The sequence below is a fragment of the Rhinopithecus roxellana genome, chromosome 15 (genome assembly GCF_007565055.1).
Source record: "Rhinopithecus roxellana isolate Shanxi Qingling chromosome 15, ASM756505v1, whole genome shotgun sequence".
Taxonomy (NCBI): domain Eukaryota; kingdom Metazoa; phylum Chordata; class Mammalia; order Primates; family Cercopithecidae; genus Rhinopithecus; species Rhinopithecus roxellana.
The window spans coordinates 76,740,400-76,755,353 of record NC_044563.1 but is presented as its reverse complement, the minus strand read 5'-3'; the positions used below and the strand labels follow the sequence as shown (position 1 = coordinate 76,755,353).

General features: G+C 47.1%; 1 long non-coding RNA gene across 1 annotated transcript; it reads right to left on the bottom strand.

The window, feature by feature from the left end:
- Nucleotides 1–3,822: 3,822 nt before the first annotated feature.
- Nucleotides 3,823–5,567, bottom strand: LOC115893613. Its single transcript, XR_004053688.1, has 3 exons — nucleotides 5,338–5,567; nucleotides 5,067–5,180; nucleotides 3,823–3,877 (listed from the first exon to the last, which is right to left on the bottom strand). It is a non-coding gene; the product is annotated as an uncharacterized LOC115893613 (long non-coding RNA).
- Nucleotides 5,568–14,954: the final 9,387 nt, after the last annotated feature.

The following is a 14,954-nucleotide window of genomic DNA, read 5'->3' as shown; positions in this document are numbered from 1 at the left end:
CCCCTCTCCTCCCTGCCCGGGGCAGGCGGCCCCACTGCCGCCCCCTGCCAGCCCCGGCCACCGCTGCCCTCTGCCCCAGCCCTGGCAATTGTGGGCAGCCTCCTCCAGAACACACTCGCCAGGAGGGCACATTGCTGGGGTCAGAAGAGGGGACAGGCACCGAGGCAGGGGCTGGGAAGATGCCACCGCGGGGCTGTAGGGTGTTCTCCAGGGACCTTAAGCAGGAGCTCCCTGCATGCCTCGTAGTCTTGGCTGCGTTCAAGGAGGCGTTTGGGTCATGTCAGCCTTAGCAGCTCTCCTCCCAGTGGCTCTGAGGAACTCCGCCCCTGCCCAAGGTGGAGAGCGGAGGCCCGGTGCCAGCAGAGGCTTGCTGAAGACTCGAGCAAGTTGCAGCCCATGAGAAGAGGCATAAGGGAAGCCAAGGCCAAGGCTGCCTCCCTCCACTCAGCACGGTCAGGCCTTCCCACGTGGGAGCCCCTCGCTGCCCTGGCACCAGGAAGGGAGGGGACTGGCGATCTGAAGATGGCTGACCTCAGTGCTCTGCCTCGGCCCAGGCCCTCTCTCGCTTCCATCCTCTGCTTTGCTTGCCGCCCAGAGCGATTTTCCAAAAATGCAAATAGTATCATGTCGCTCCCTGGATGAGAGTCCCCGGTGACTCCTCAGTACTCTGAGGATGGAATTCAAACTCCTTAACAAAGTTCCAAGACACCCTCAGTGACCAAGCCCCTGCTCAGTACCCCAACTTGGTCTCAGGATCACTCTTGAGCCCCTTGGCCAACCCCTACTCTGCTTCAGCTGATGGGACCACGGGTGTTCTAGGCCGCACCGAGCTCCACTCCCCTGTGGGCCTGTGCGCGTGCTGTTTCCTCTTCTGAGAGCTGCATGAACACACACACACCTTCTGTCTGGCTCTCTCAGCTTCTCCTTATTCACTTTTCAGCTCAAACCTTCTCAGGAAACCTTCCCTGGACCCCAGAACCTGAATTAGGCACAGAGTCTCTATAGCACCATTTAGTCACCTGTTTCCTTAACTGTCACCACGACCAGACTGTCAGTTCCTTGAGGTCAGGAATTGTGTGCTGTCTATCTTTTTGTTCCCAGAGCCTCACGCTGCCTGGCACATGACAGGCACCTGGTAAATCTTTGTTGTATAAATGGCCGAAAGAAGGAGAGGGAGATGGAGGGAAACAGAGAGGTAATTAACACTCCAGGGCGCATGTTGCAGTTGTCAGGGGCGAGTGAAAGCAGCGATGGAGGAACATCACATGCCCACTCACGCACCTCCCCAGGACACGTGTACACACGCGGCAGAGGCCCAGTGGGGGACTCCTGCATCCCCACACCTGTGCTCATGTCGATTCATAGACCACCTGACTGACCCGTGTCTGCCACATGCCAGAAGGAGCAGGAGGCAACAGGGCAGTGGCACTTCATAGTTGGGAGCTGCCTGGGTGTTGCTGGGCAGGATGTGGGGCAGGAAAGGGGGTGAGGGGGTGCACATGTAGACACCTGGTCCTTGGCCCATGGGGGCAGGTTCATCCCCCAGCTCTCTGTGTGGTTTCAGGCCCAGCCCTGCCGCCATCCCCACTTCCACTCATGGGCTGGCAGGAGGGCAGGTTCCTCTACAGGCTGCGTTTTCTGCTCCCCAGGGGGTGCCTCAGTGAAAGTGAACTCGCTCATTTAAACCTGACTCTGCAGCCCTGCGGCCCCCTGCAGCGCTAATTACCCTGTAGTTCTAAACTGATTGCTGTACACTAAGCTTAAGCCCTCCTTTATTTATTTACTGACTACATTAATAGCAAAGCCACGCTGCGTTCAGCCGTTCCCAACTGTACACCGGCTGGCTGCACCCATTCCCTCATATCTTCCTAGGGAGGCGGGGTGCAGAGATGCAGCCTGGCACAGGGCCCATTACCCACCACCCTGACTGAGTCTTCAGGGCCAGACAACATGAGAAATCATTGGCTTCAGCCATACCTACTCCGGGACCCAACGGGGATCCTCTTATTCTGACTCTGACAGAGTGGGAGCACACAACACACAACAGCTCACCAACCAGAGGCATCTGCTATTCATAGCACACTCAGAATGCTGCTGTTCAGCCTTCACTTGTGGAATGAGGTGCCGAGCACTGGCCTCATTTTACAGATGGGCAAACTGAGGCTGTGACTCCATAGCTGGTAGGCGGTGTCTCAGGCATGCTGTCCATTGAGGAGATGGCCACCCCACTTGCCCCCACCCAGCCAGGTTTGACAGTTTCTGTTGTGTGTTCCCATAACTTCTACCCCTTGCCACCACAAAGGAAGCCATTCCCTAAGTGGAACTGAAACTGCTTTTTTGCTCTCAGCTCTTCTGCCTCATTCACCTGCTTGTCTAGAATTTGCTGGCAACTTTGGGAATAGAGGCTTTCCTTCACTCTCAGCCTTTACCAAGCTGGTCTAAGTCAGACCTTTGACACCAGTCCCCACTTCCCTCCAGCACTCACACACCCAGGGATGTCTGGGGAGAGGACTCCCCTATGGTCAAGCCCCGCCGGTTCTCCCATTCTGGGGTACGGAAGTGCCCATAAACACACCGCTGTCCTTGCCTGCATCTCTGAGTGCCCTCAAATCCCCTGAGGCAGAGCTGGGCCTTGGCCTTGGGGCACAGCAGCTCTCTGAAGACCAGATGGGCCCCATCAGGGTGCAGCATACAGACCCAAGGAACCAAGTATCCAGGCTCTACTCTGATGCCAAATAGCCTGGTGGCTGCCATGCTGTGCACCCCCAGAGAAGAGGGGCAGCTGAGATGTGGCCGAATCTGGGATTCAGTCGAGAGGACCTGGGTTTGAGGCCAGCTCTGCTGTGCACCGCGTGACCTTCACTGCATCTCAAAGACTCCCGAAGGCCCCACTTCCCCAACCATAAGACTGGGGTCAGCACTACCTGGCCCACCCATCTTCAGGACAAGTGTGCAGCCGACTAGAGTAACGATGTGAATCAGCTTTCTAAACACCATGATGCTATAAACGTGAGTTATCAGTGGGGACAGACTCTGGCTGGTCTGGAAGGGGAGCTGGGGTCCTGGGCATTTATTTCCAGAACAGGAGCCCACGGAGCCGGGACCCAGGAGCCTGGCGTTCTGGAGTGAGTGAGGCTGCTGCCGGCATCTCCGGGACTCTGTCTCCACCTAGTGGGCACTGACTGCAGGTGCTTCTGCTGCTAAGGCCGCCCAGAAAGCAACTGGGGTTGCACATCCCTTTAAAAGCTGCCTTGGGGCCGGGCTCGGTGGCTCACGCCTGTAATCCCAGCACTTTGGGAGGGCGAGGCAGGCGGATCACGAGGTCAGGAGATCAAGACAGTCCTGGCTAACACAGTGAAACCCCGTCTCTACTGAAAATACCACACACACACACACACACAAAACCAAAAAAAACAAAACAGCTGGGCGCGGTGGCGGGCGCCTGTAGTCCCAGCTACTCCGGAGGCTGAGGCAGGAGAATGGCGTAAACCCGCGAGGCGGAGCTTGCAGTGAGCCAAGATGGCGCCACTGCACTCCAGAGTGGCCGACAGAGCGAGACTCGGTCTCAAAAAAAAAAAAAAAAAAACAACGTAAAAGAACCTGCCTTTTATTTCTACCGGGCGCGATGGCTCACACCTTTAATCCAGCACATTGGGAGGCCAAGGCGGGTGGATCACCTGAAGTTGGGAGTTTGAGAACAGCCTAACCAACATGGAGAAACCCCATCTCTACTAAAATCAAAAATAAAATGAATTAGTCCGGCGTGGTGGTGCATGTGCCTGTAATCCCAGCTACTCCGGAGGCTGAGGCAGGACAATCGCTTGAATCCGGGAGGCAGAGGTTGAGGTGAGCCGAGATGGCGCCATTGCATTCCAGCCTAGGCAACAAGAGCGAAACTTCGTCTCAGAACAAACAAATAAGCTGCCTTGGTTCCTTTGGGTCCCCTGCTATCCCAGGTCAGGGTAGGGCTGAGTAAGGAGGGAATGTGGTCCAGATTTGTGCCAGAGAAGAAACGCTTTAAACTACTCGGGGTTGGGGGGCGGTGTTTAGCTGGGCCTTTCCGGAAGTCCTCCTGACTCAATATTTCTTTCTGGACTGTTCTTCTCCCGTCCACCAACTGGCCATATCAAAGCCAACTCCTCCCATCCCTAAAAAGCTGAATGGGAAGCTGTTGTCAGTCAGTCCCAACCCCAGGGATACGCGAGGCCTCTTCTTGTATTGAAGTAAGATCAAACTCAGCTGGAATTGAGCTCCTCGAAAGCTTTGTGACTGGGAAAGAAGCAAGCAGTCCTCGAAGGGTTTGCAGAAGGAGCCCAGAGTGTCCCTAGGGCTTGGTCACTGAGACCCTGGGACGTGACAGTAAGAGGCTGCAGCGCAATGGGACAAACTCTTACTTCCTGAGGTCCTGAACCTTCCAAGAGCCTAAAAACCCATAATGGAGGGTCGCTGAAGTCAGCTCCTGCCTTTAAATCCAACTGCCCTTTTTAATTTAATTTTATTTTAATTTTTTGTCTTCAGCTTTTAAGTTCAAGGGCACACATGCAGGATGTGCAGGTTTGTTACACAGGCAAACATGTGCCATGGTGGTTTGCTGCACAGATCACCTAGTTATTAAACCCAGCATTCGTTAGCTATTCTTCCTGATGCTCTCCCTTTCACCCCCTAACCAACACAGGCCCTAGTGTGTGCTGCTCCCCTCCATGTGTCCATGTGTTCTCATTGTTCAGCTCCCACTTATAAGTGAGAACATGCAGTGTTTGGTTTTCTGTCGAACTGCTCTTTTAATGCAGTGAGTGAGCTTGGCACCTGTCCTAAACCCTCCACACCCCACTTCCGGCTCTAAGAACCGGTTGACCAGCCAACCTCTGGACTCTGGGTCCACAGATGATTTGATTGGAAGCGATCTTAGGACAGGCCATCTTGTCACTCTCCTTGCCTCTGGGCATCTCCAGCCATCTCAAATGGATGCAACTAAATGGTTTGGAAAACTCCTACAACCCGAAACTTCTAGGATTCTAGGACTGTACTATAGAGCCAACTATCAAGATCCTCCGAGAAACACATACCCCTGGCTTCCTATCGCCTGTCAGCGCTTTTTAAAGCAGGAGATTTCACTTTGTGTTCCCCTCCACAACGGTCAGTGTGGTCTTCAGCATAGAATGAGCTTCTAGTGACACGAGCTGGAGAGAAAGAGGAAGTGCATCATGGCGGCCCCTCTGATGGACGAGGTAAGGGAAAGATCTTCCCTAGTAACTCCCCATTTGGGAAGAAGGGATCACAAATGGCAGGGGAGATGGGGACACTGGCCCCCACCAGCTCAGCTTGAGGGATACTCACCTTACTCTCGGAAATCTGCCGATTACCATTCCTCCTTCACCGCCATCCCAAGCATGGGTACTTGACCTTTTCCCGAATTCTCCACAGCTGAGACCAGCTGAATTCTTTTCCTGAATTCTCTGGCACAGCTGAGACCAGCCCGGGACATTTAAATTAGATTTCTCTGAAGTTTCAAGGATGGCAAAAGAAAACAAGCACCAATGAAACTGACTACCCCCATGTTTCTAAGAGAAAAAAAGTTACTTTTTTACAATTATGATTATTTTCTTTTCTCTTTTCTGCTTTCTCCTGTTCCCTGCTTCCTACTTAGCTCTTTAGAAATGATTATAACCTTGACCTTCCCTTCACCACACACTCCCTGCTGGGCAGACTTCTCTGATTGTGTGCTTGCTTAGCAGCTCCAGAGCCGAACTCTCTCCTACCAGTAGCCTGTGTCGAGAGACAGCAGTCAATTTACAACCTGAATTTACAACCTGAAGTGTGCCCACTACAAAACTCTTTCCCACCTGAAGAGTATCTCAAGATCATGGCCACTTTGTAACCTAGATCTGCCCATGATGGCACCAGCCCAACCACTTGGTAGATAACACACAAACCATGTAGACCCCACACCTACTCACTCCCTCCCTTGTATGCCGTACATACCAAGTCCCCCTTTAAAAGCCCCAACTTTCTGCCCCAAAAGTGAAGTGCTAGCCTTAAATGCAGAAGCCTGGACTTCCTCCCCTAAGCTAAATTTTGGAATAAAGTCAGTGTCTTTATACCAGACCTCTTGTTAGTTGAACTCTACAAGTGGCAAGCGACTGAACGTCCATTTTGGTTACACTAAGAACAGCATAACTTTAGATCATCCGGTTCACAGGCAGCAGCATGGGTCTCCCGTATCATGCCTTCCTGCCTGGTTCTCTGCCTGGTTCAGGAGACAGGGCCCATCTTTAATCCCAGCCACTGACAAGTCTGATAAAATGAGACCCAGAGTGACGTGGGCTTCCTGTTTCTAATGGACTATGTGTCTGTCCTCCTCTTAAAGTCAGCTACTCTTGCGCTCTGGATCATATCCTCTCAGTCTTTCCAAGCTTTTTGCTCCTGTGTTTGTCTTCTCTTTGCTACATCCATTTCCCCCTCTCTTACTGATTATTCACATCAGCATAGAACACCTCCCATTTTAGCAAACCTTTCCTTGAACGCACATCCCCCTTTAGCTTCCACCCATATTGCTCTCTTCCTTGGAAGAGCAAAATTCTAGAGAGCTGTCTGCAGACCCTGTCTTCCTTCCTTTTTCTTACAACAATTTCCAATTGGAGTTTTATCTCTGCTATTCCTTTAACATTGTCTTTTCAAGTTCATTAGTGGTTCCACCATGCAAAATGCAATGGCTTCTTTGCTGGTCTGAAAGTATAGGATTAACAAACTCAGTTTCTTCCTGCTACCCTCTCACAACATAGTCACACACAGCTTCTGACACCTAACTCCTCCTAGCTTCTAACTCCTCCAGCAGCTGACACCAGCTGGGTGCCCTCTAATTCAATTCCAACACTACCTACCTGGAGATAGCATCAGCTCCCACAGGTTAAGGGTTCAGTCCCACAAAAGTGCTTCTCACGTCCAATGCCAATCGCAAGCTCCAGGTTTTTTGACCCGTGCTTCTGATGACCGGCTATATATCAGGGTTCCCACAACCTCCTCATTGGGTTTGATTAATATGCTAGAGTGGTTCACTGAACTCAGGGAAACATCCACATTTACCTATTTACTATAAAGGATATTACAAAGGATACAGTTGAAGAGGTATGTAGGGCGAGGTATGGGAAGGAGCTTGGCACTTCCATGCCCTCCCTGGGTGTGCCACTCTCCAGCAACTTCCAGGGATGCAGCTGTCTGGAAGCTCTCTGAACCCTGTCCTTTTGGGTTCTTATGGAAGCTTCATTTTGTAGGCATGATTGATTAAGTTACTGGCCATTGGAGATCAACTCAACCTTCAGCCCCTCTCCCCTTCCTGGATGTTGCGGGGTGGGGGTGAAAGTGCCAACCCTCTAATCCTGCCTTGGTCTTTCCAGCAACCAGCCCCCATCCTGAAGCTGCCTATGGGCTGCCAACCCCCAGTAAACTCATTCACATGTGAAAAGGCACTTTCAGCATAAAATCACTTTGAAGCTTTCAAGGATTTTAGGAGTTGTACGCCAAGAGACAGGGACGAAGACCAAATATATATTTCACAATATCACAGCTGGCTTTATCTTCCTTGATCTCCCAACAGCTTTCTACATAACTGACTTGCTCCTTTTGGAAACACTTCTGGTTTCCCCTCCCTCACTGGCTGCTGCTTCTCAGTCTCGTTGGCTCACCCCATCATCTCCTGCTGGAGCTCTGGATATTAGACAATCTCTGAAAGGTTCCTTGACGCTCTTCCCTTATCTAGTTACATTCTCCCCCACCCTGATGTCTCATCTATTTCTGTTGCTTTTAGGGTGTACCTCTGGGAGATTATTCCTTAACTGTGTCCTGGCCATGTTTGAAGTGAGTCCTGGGATTGAGTCTGCCTTGGGACAGCCTGGCTTTCAGGACCAGCCCAATTCCTGCTTGTGCAAGTCTGGGAGACTGAGTGTGGTTTTTAGCTTTGAGAGTCAAAGACATTATCAGGCCAGGTTCATGGACTTTTGGCAATTCAGTTTCTCCAAAAATAGCCTTTGGCTGTGTTTGCTTCCAGTCGATTTCTTATGCCAGTAATCCATTAACCACAATTAAAGTTCTTTCCTGGACTTAGTTGTCCAATCTGTTATTATTATTATGTTTTCTTCTGCACCTCCAAGTCTCCTTGTCAACTTCCTGGTGGCTACTTTGGGGTCATCTGAAAGTCAGCTTGGGTGGGAAAAGCAACACCTTTAATCTGATGTTTATCACAGTACTCTCTTTGTAAGATAATTTTTAATAGTGAGCCTTTAATGCTTGAAGGCTTTTCCAGTTTCAATTCCTGTAATTTAGAGTCCAGAAGCAGTTAGGTTTCCTATATCCAAGAAAACCCAAATTTTTGGATTCCTCCTACTTGCATTCATTTCTTCTTGGGAAATTGTCAGTTATTACCTGAATGCATCTCTTCATAGTAATATCTTGCTACAAACACCGAGGAACAATCAACACGTACTAATATTACGTCCCCCACCCCACCTCGCTGTTTCCCTTAGAACTATAGACTTAGTATATACTTGACTTAGTTTACCTTTTAAGTTGTTGCAGACAAGAGTTTTCCTAAATGTTTTATTCATGCCTATCACAGGGCTCTTTCTAACTAGCCATCTTTCTCTTCTTGCTGCCAGCAAAGGCTCTAAATAAACTTGCCACTGTCTATCTTCTTCTGACCATCTTCTTCCACTCTTTTCCCTCCTCTATACCCAGCCTCACTCTGATCCATTTGTTTCCAAAACAAGGCAGGCCTTTGCATGTGCTGTTCCCACTGCCAAGAGCTCCTTGCCTACCCCCACCCCCAATGCCACCCCATATCTTTGCATGGCTGCCTCCTTCACATATAATTTGGGTCTCAGCTCAAATATTGCCTCTCAGTGGGGTCTTACCTGACCATCTGCTATGGTTTGAATGTGTCCCCCAGAAGTTTATGTGTTGGAAACTTAATTCCTCTGCCTTCATGAATGGATTAATATTATCATGGGAGTAGGTTTCTTACCTTGATAGTGGCTTTGTTAGAAAAACAAGCTCTCTCTGGCTTGCTTGCTCTGTCTTGCCATGCAATTCTTTTACCATGTGATGACACAGCATAAAGGCCCACACCAGATGCTGGTGCCATGCCCTTGGACTTCCTAGCCTCCAAAACCATGAGCTGAATAAACTTTTATTCTTTGAAAAATGGTATTAATTATAACAACAGAAAATAGACTGAGACACCATCCCATCTAAAGTTTATTTTCAGCTGGGCACGGTGGCTCACACCTGTAATCCAGCACTTTTGGAGGCCAAGGCAGGCAAATCAAATGAGGTCAGGAGTTCAAGACCAACATGGCCAACACGATGAAGCCCCATCTCTACTAAAAATACAAAAATGAGCGGGGCGTGGTGGTGCACACCTGTAATCTCAGCTACTCGTGAGGCTGGGGCAGGAGAATCGCTTGAACCCAGGTGGCAGAAGTTGCAGTTCACAAAGATCATGCCACTGCAGCCTGGGCAAGAGAGCGAGACTCCATCTCAAATAAATAAATAAATAAAAATAAAGTTTATTTTTCCTAGCATTTACACTGTTTGATATGATCTTCTTTGTTCGTTTACTTGTCACATCATGTCCTAGTCCCCGGTATGTGGACCCTGTGAGAGCCAGGGCCTTGTCTGCCACCATATCCTTGGCGTTAGGAACTGTGCTTGCCTCACAATTGTTATGACTACGAATACTAATACCTACATAATAGTCATTGGATGCCAGACACTGTTTTATTTCTCTGTTAACAATATTTTAATATTTTTAATGAATTATGTATATTTCAAATATACATAAAAATAGAATAATATGATGAACCCCACATAATCCCCATCACCCAGATTCAACATTGTCCAGATTTTGCCACACTTGCTTCATCTATTCTTCTGTCTTTTGTTCCTTTTCTGTCTTTCATTTCTTTTTTCTTTCTTTTGTTTCTGTTGAAATGTTTTAAATAAAATCCCAGACATCATGTTGTTTCATCACGACATACTCCAATTCATGCATTTTTCAAAATGAATTTTTCTCATTTAACCTCAATGCCATTTATATCTTTCCAAAATTAGGAATGATTCCTCAGTATCCTCACTCAGTCTGCATTCAGATGTTCCTGATGGCTTCAGAAATAACTTTTTAAAGTTGATTTATTTGAATTAGGAATGAAATCATACCCACACACTGCATCGATTTGTTATTCCTCTTAAGTTTCGTTTTCTCCATGCTGTTAACTTGTTGTAGAAAGGGGTGATTATTATTAACTATTCAGTTATGAGATGATGAGGGCCTGAAATGGGGCTGGGTAGCAGGAGTGAAAGGAGGAAATGATCTGAAGAGACTTTATGGAGCAGAGTCATCTGGTTAACCCAGCTTTAGGCCAGTGGACTGGTGACATCGCTGACCTTTCTGAGACACTTGGGAGCTGCAAGATCAACAGTGGCTTGTTTCCTCTAACAGGGCCCCTCGTGTGACTGCTGAAGGAAACCTCACAGATGAGCTAATTGTACCTCTTGTTTTAGTCACTTTTCCAGCCTCTCCCAGCGAGGCAGAACATCTGTACAGTCCTCCCACTTGTTCACAAAGTTCCCTCTTTATCTTGCATCCTCTGGAGCTTGTTAGGAGAGGGTCAGCCTCCATACATGTGACTTACTATGGTTCCCAAACCAGCCATGCAACCAAGCTTATGACTGTTTAAAACTATGCTGAAACAGCTGGTTCCCTGCCTTAGACCTCCTGAATCAGAATCTGTGGGCGTGCTCTACCTGGGAATCTGCAAGCAGCTATGTCATAGGTTTTGTCCAGTTTTGTCCAGTTTTGTAGTTGTTTATGGTGAAAGGCCATTCCAGTAACTGTTATTCTGTCATGGCCAGAAGAAAAACTTCTATTCTGATTTTTAAATTTGAATTCATTCATTTAATCCTTTCACCAACTCTAAGAGGTAGGTTAGTATCCTTGTGTTTTCACACATTTAAAAAAAAAGTTGGGGCAAAATGAGACTAAACAACTCATCCATAGACACATTTTTGTAAGTGTTAGAGCCAGATTTTGAATCTAGGCAGTTTAGCTCCAGACTCTGTACTCTTATACATCAACCTATTATCTTACATAATATCTGCTTAATGAATGTATTTTGGATAAATGCAGTGAAGGCTTTCTCTTCTTTCTTGCCCATTTAACTTCTGTTCTCCTTGCCAGAAAAACCTCAACCTTACCTCAATCCAATGTCTTCTCTCCTGCACCGAGACGTCTCAGCACACTGCAGAAAATCCTACTTCTGGGCAGATTGAATTCCTGTCAGGTTATCTGGGCCCTCAACAATCCCTAATAATTCTGTATTTCCCTAGTTTTTGCCTTCTGTTTTCCATAGGGTTTTTGTCCAAATCTCAAACACCTGCACCTCCCTATTCATTATTTTCAGGAAAAACACCATTTACTGCTGTGAACTCTCGGTTTTCTACTTATCCCTTATAAATTTGACTTGTATTGGCGTCTGTCCTTGCATTTCCTCCACTGTCAAAGTATTTAGTGTTTCTCTATCAGAGGCTCATCCACTTTTAGCTACTGCCCTGTCTTTCTTCCCTTTCACAGCCAAGCTTTCAGAGGTGTTGTTTGCATTTTCTGCCTGCACTTCCTCAGCACCCTCTCACCCCCAGCGCTGCAGTCTGGCTTCTGTACTCATTACTTTATTCATTTACTAGTGTTAGCTTTTATTTTTATTAATTTTGTCATTGAGTGTTATTTAAATGTACTTGTTATTTTTTTAACTTCTTGATTTAGATGCTTAATTCATGTATTATCTTCTGTTATTAATGTAAGTAATTAAAGTCATAGATTTTCCTATCCTTTGTGTCCTATAGATTCTTATGTGTAGATTTTAAAAAATTCTAGATAGTTTTCAATTTTTTTGGTTTCTTCTTTGGTCCAAAAATGTTTAAGAAAAAAATTTAAAATTTCTGGGTGGTAGAGTCTTTTTGTTTTTGTACTGAATATTTATTTTGTTGCAATTTGATCAGAGAATATTTTGTATTATTTCTACCTTTTGAGAATTTAAACAATTTCTTTATGGCTTTTTATGTAGTCAGTTTTTGTGAATATTCCATGGGTACCTTGAAAAGAAGGTATATTTTCTATTTTTAGATTAGAATATTCAATATGTGAATTAACTAGATTTGAATTATTAATTACATTTTAATATCTTCTATATTCACATTTACTTAGGAACATGTGAACAGAGGAAACCTGTGCACTTTCCCTGGGCATAGCCTAGAAAGTGCCAAGACCGCAGACTCATCTCTATTCTCAACGTTGTGCTGAAGCAGAAGCAATGCTTTGATGGTTGTTTCACAGCCCTGAGTATCGTAAGCAGAGGGAGAGTGATTTCCCTTACTCCCAGGTGAGTGTATGAGTTTGCTAGTGTTACCATAACAAAAGACCACAGACCGGGTGGCTTCAACAGCAGAAATTTATTTTCTCACTATTTGGGAGGATGGAAGTCCAAGATCAAGGTGGCAGTAGGGTTAGTTTCTAGTGAGGTCTCTCTCCTTGGCTTGCAGATGGCCACCTTCTCACTGTGTCCTCCTGTGGCCTTTTCTCTGTGTGTGCTTCCCTCTTCTGATAAGGATAGCAATCCTACTGGATTAGGGCCCTATTCTATGACCTTATATAACCCTAGTTACCTTTTTATTTAGTTCTTTTATTTTTTTCTTGTCTCGCTTTGTTGCCAAGGCTGGAGTGCAGTGGCACGATCTCGGCTCACTGCAACCTTTGCCTCTCAGGTTCAAGCAATTCTCCTGCCTCAGCCTCCCGAGTAGCTGGGATTACAAGCATGCACCACCACACCCTGCTAATTTTTGTACTTTTTCTAGTAGCGACAGGGTTTCACCATGTTGGCCAGGCTGGTCTGGAGCTCCTAACCTCAAGTGATCCACCTGCCTCAGCCTTCCAAAGTGCTGAGATTACAGGTGTGAACCACCATGCTCGGCCCCTAATTACCTTTGTAAAGGCTCTATCTCCAAATACAGTAATCATATTGGAGCCAAGGAGTTCAACATATGAATTTTGGGAGGGGGCAGGGAGGAAGGCATAATTCAGTCCATAAAAGTGGAGAATGGGGATAAAAGAGAGAGGGAAGTTTGTTTTAAAAGGGAGAAAGATGTTGAGATTGGGTAAAGGGGATGTTGCAACCTTTTAAAATCTGTGATCTCAGACCAAATTATACAATATAATCTCAGTAGGTGCCAGTAGTAGGGACAAATGTTAGCCCTCGTATCTGGCACTAAGTACCACCCACCCCAACCCCAGTGACGGGAGCCTCTAAATGATGGAGATTTAATGTCTGCTACCCATTTGAATGGGGACTTGAAGAAGAAATTCAGTGTAGTTATAGAGCAGGTGCTTTTTGTACACTTATCCCACTGCATCTATGGCTCCAATTCAGGTCTCTCTGTGAGTTTTTGACCTGCATCTGGGTTAGAGTCAATTTTTCAACCTTAAGCCAAGCATGCTCCAAATGAAACTCATTTCTCATCATGTCATCCTCTTCACCCTCATCTAAACCTGTTCTTCTTCCTGTGTTCCCTAGTTTACGAATTATCAGCATCCACTCAGTGGTCTGGCACAAAAACCAGGGTGTTGTGTTCGGGAGCTGAAAACACTAAAGACTAAAACCCAGTGAAGACATCTTCATCCTAGTATCTCACAGCTCCTGGGGGTTCACATGAGATTTTGTTTAAAAATTAATTATGTATGCTACTTAAAAACCCACTGTAGAAGAGAGTGCAGTACAGTGGAGCAGAAGAGATGGGAAACCCTAAGCCGCTGAAAAGCCTGGGTGTTGGCTGAGGGGGGCGTCTGTGCAGAGAAAGAACTGGAAGGAGGGAGAGGTGGTTGTGACAGAGGTGAATACCTGGGATAGGAAGGTTCAGGAAACTTCCTTCGTCAGCTGTTCAATTCTTCACCTAAATGTCTAGAGGTGGAGCTGGGGTTGGGGGGATGGTTACTGAGTCTGAACTCAGTCAAGAAGGGCCCAGGGGATCAGATGGTTTGCTCCTTCCTGGACAAACTCCCTGCCCTCCATGACTCTTTGGGGACCCACAGCACCTGACATCTTTCGGGTGGATTGTGAGCCCACAGCCCACCTGGACTACTTCAAATCCGGCCAGCATCTTTTGGGAAATGGATTCTTCCATTTCCTGCAGAAGGACTACGATGACATGATTAAGTCAGATGCTGATCTCCTTCAACCTTGCGGGAGGTCTGTGGGTGCTCAGGGTAGCTGTGAAAACTTTAAATCAGGTGCAGATCTACTTCAACCCTGGGGCAGGGGTGGTGAGAGCCACCAGGTAACTGACAGACACTTTGGACCTTCAGAGTGTGTGAAACTGCCCTATGGGAAAATTTTAGTTCCACTTGATACATGGTCCATGGTGGGAGACCTTCAAAGTCTCTGACGTTTCTGAGGTCTAGATTTTCTGCCCCCATAAAGCCTAAGAGCTGTATCTTTGATGGTCCTGAGTGAAGCGGCGGAGGCATCGGAAAGCAGGAAGCCTCTCTCCACCTGCAGGGTGGCCTTGACCGCTCTGCCCCGTCACCACTGTGGCTCATGAAAACATCATTGTGGATGGCGTCCAGATTTGCCCCTAGGGAAACAATGGTACTAGCCAGGTTAGACCATTGAAATCAAATAATGGGTATCTTTTCATGATTAACAGGGGAAAAAAATAACCCACTAGGTAGACTTTTCCCACTTAAAATTTTTCTGCCACAAACTTTTCTTAAACCTCTGATGCCTGCCTCAACCTATCTGCCACTGTACCCTATGGGTAAAACAAATGAGCGAGGAGCAAATGAAGAGTAGCAGCAGAATCCAGGAGTGAATAAGCATGCTAAGTTCAATAGCCTGTGTTCCTGTATTTCCTGG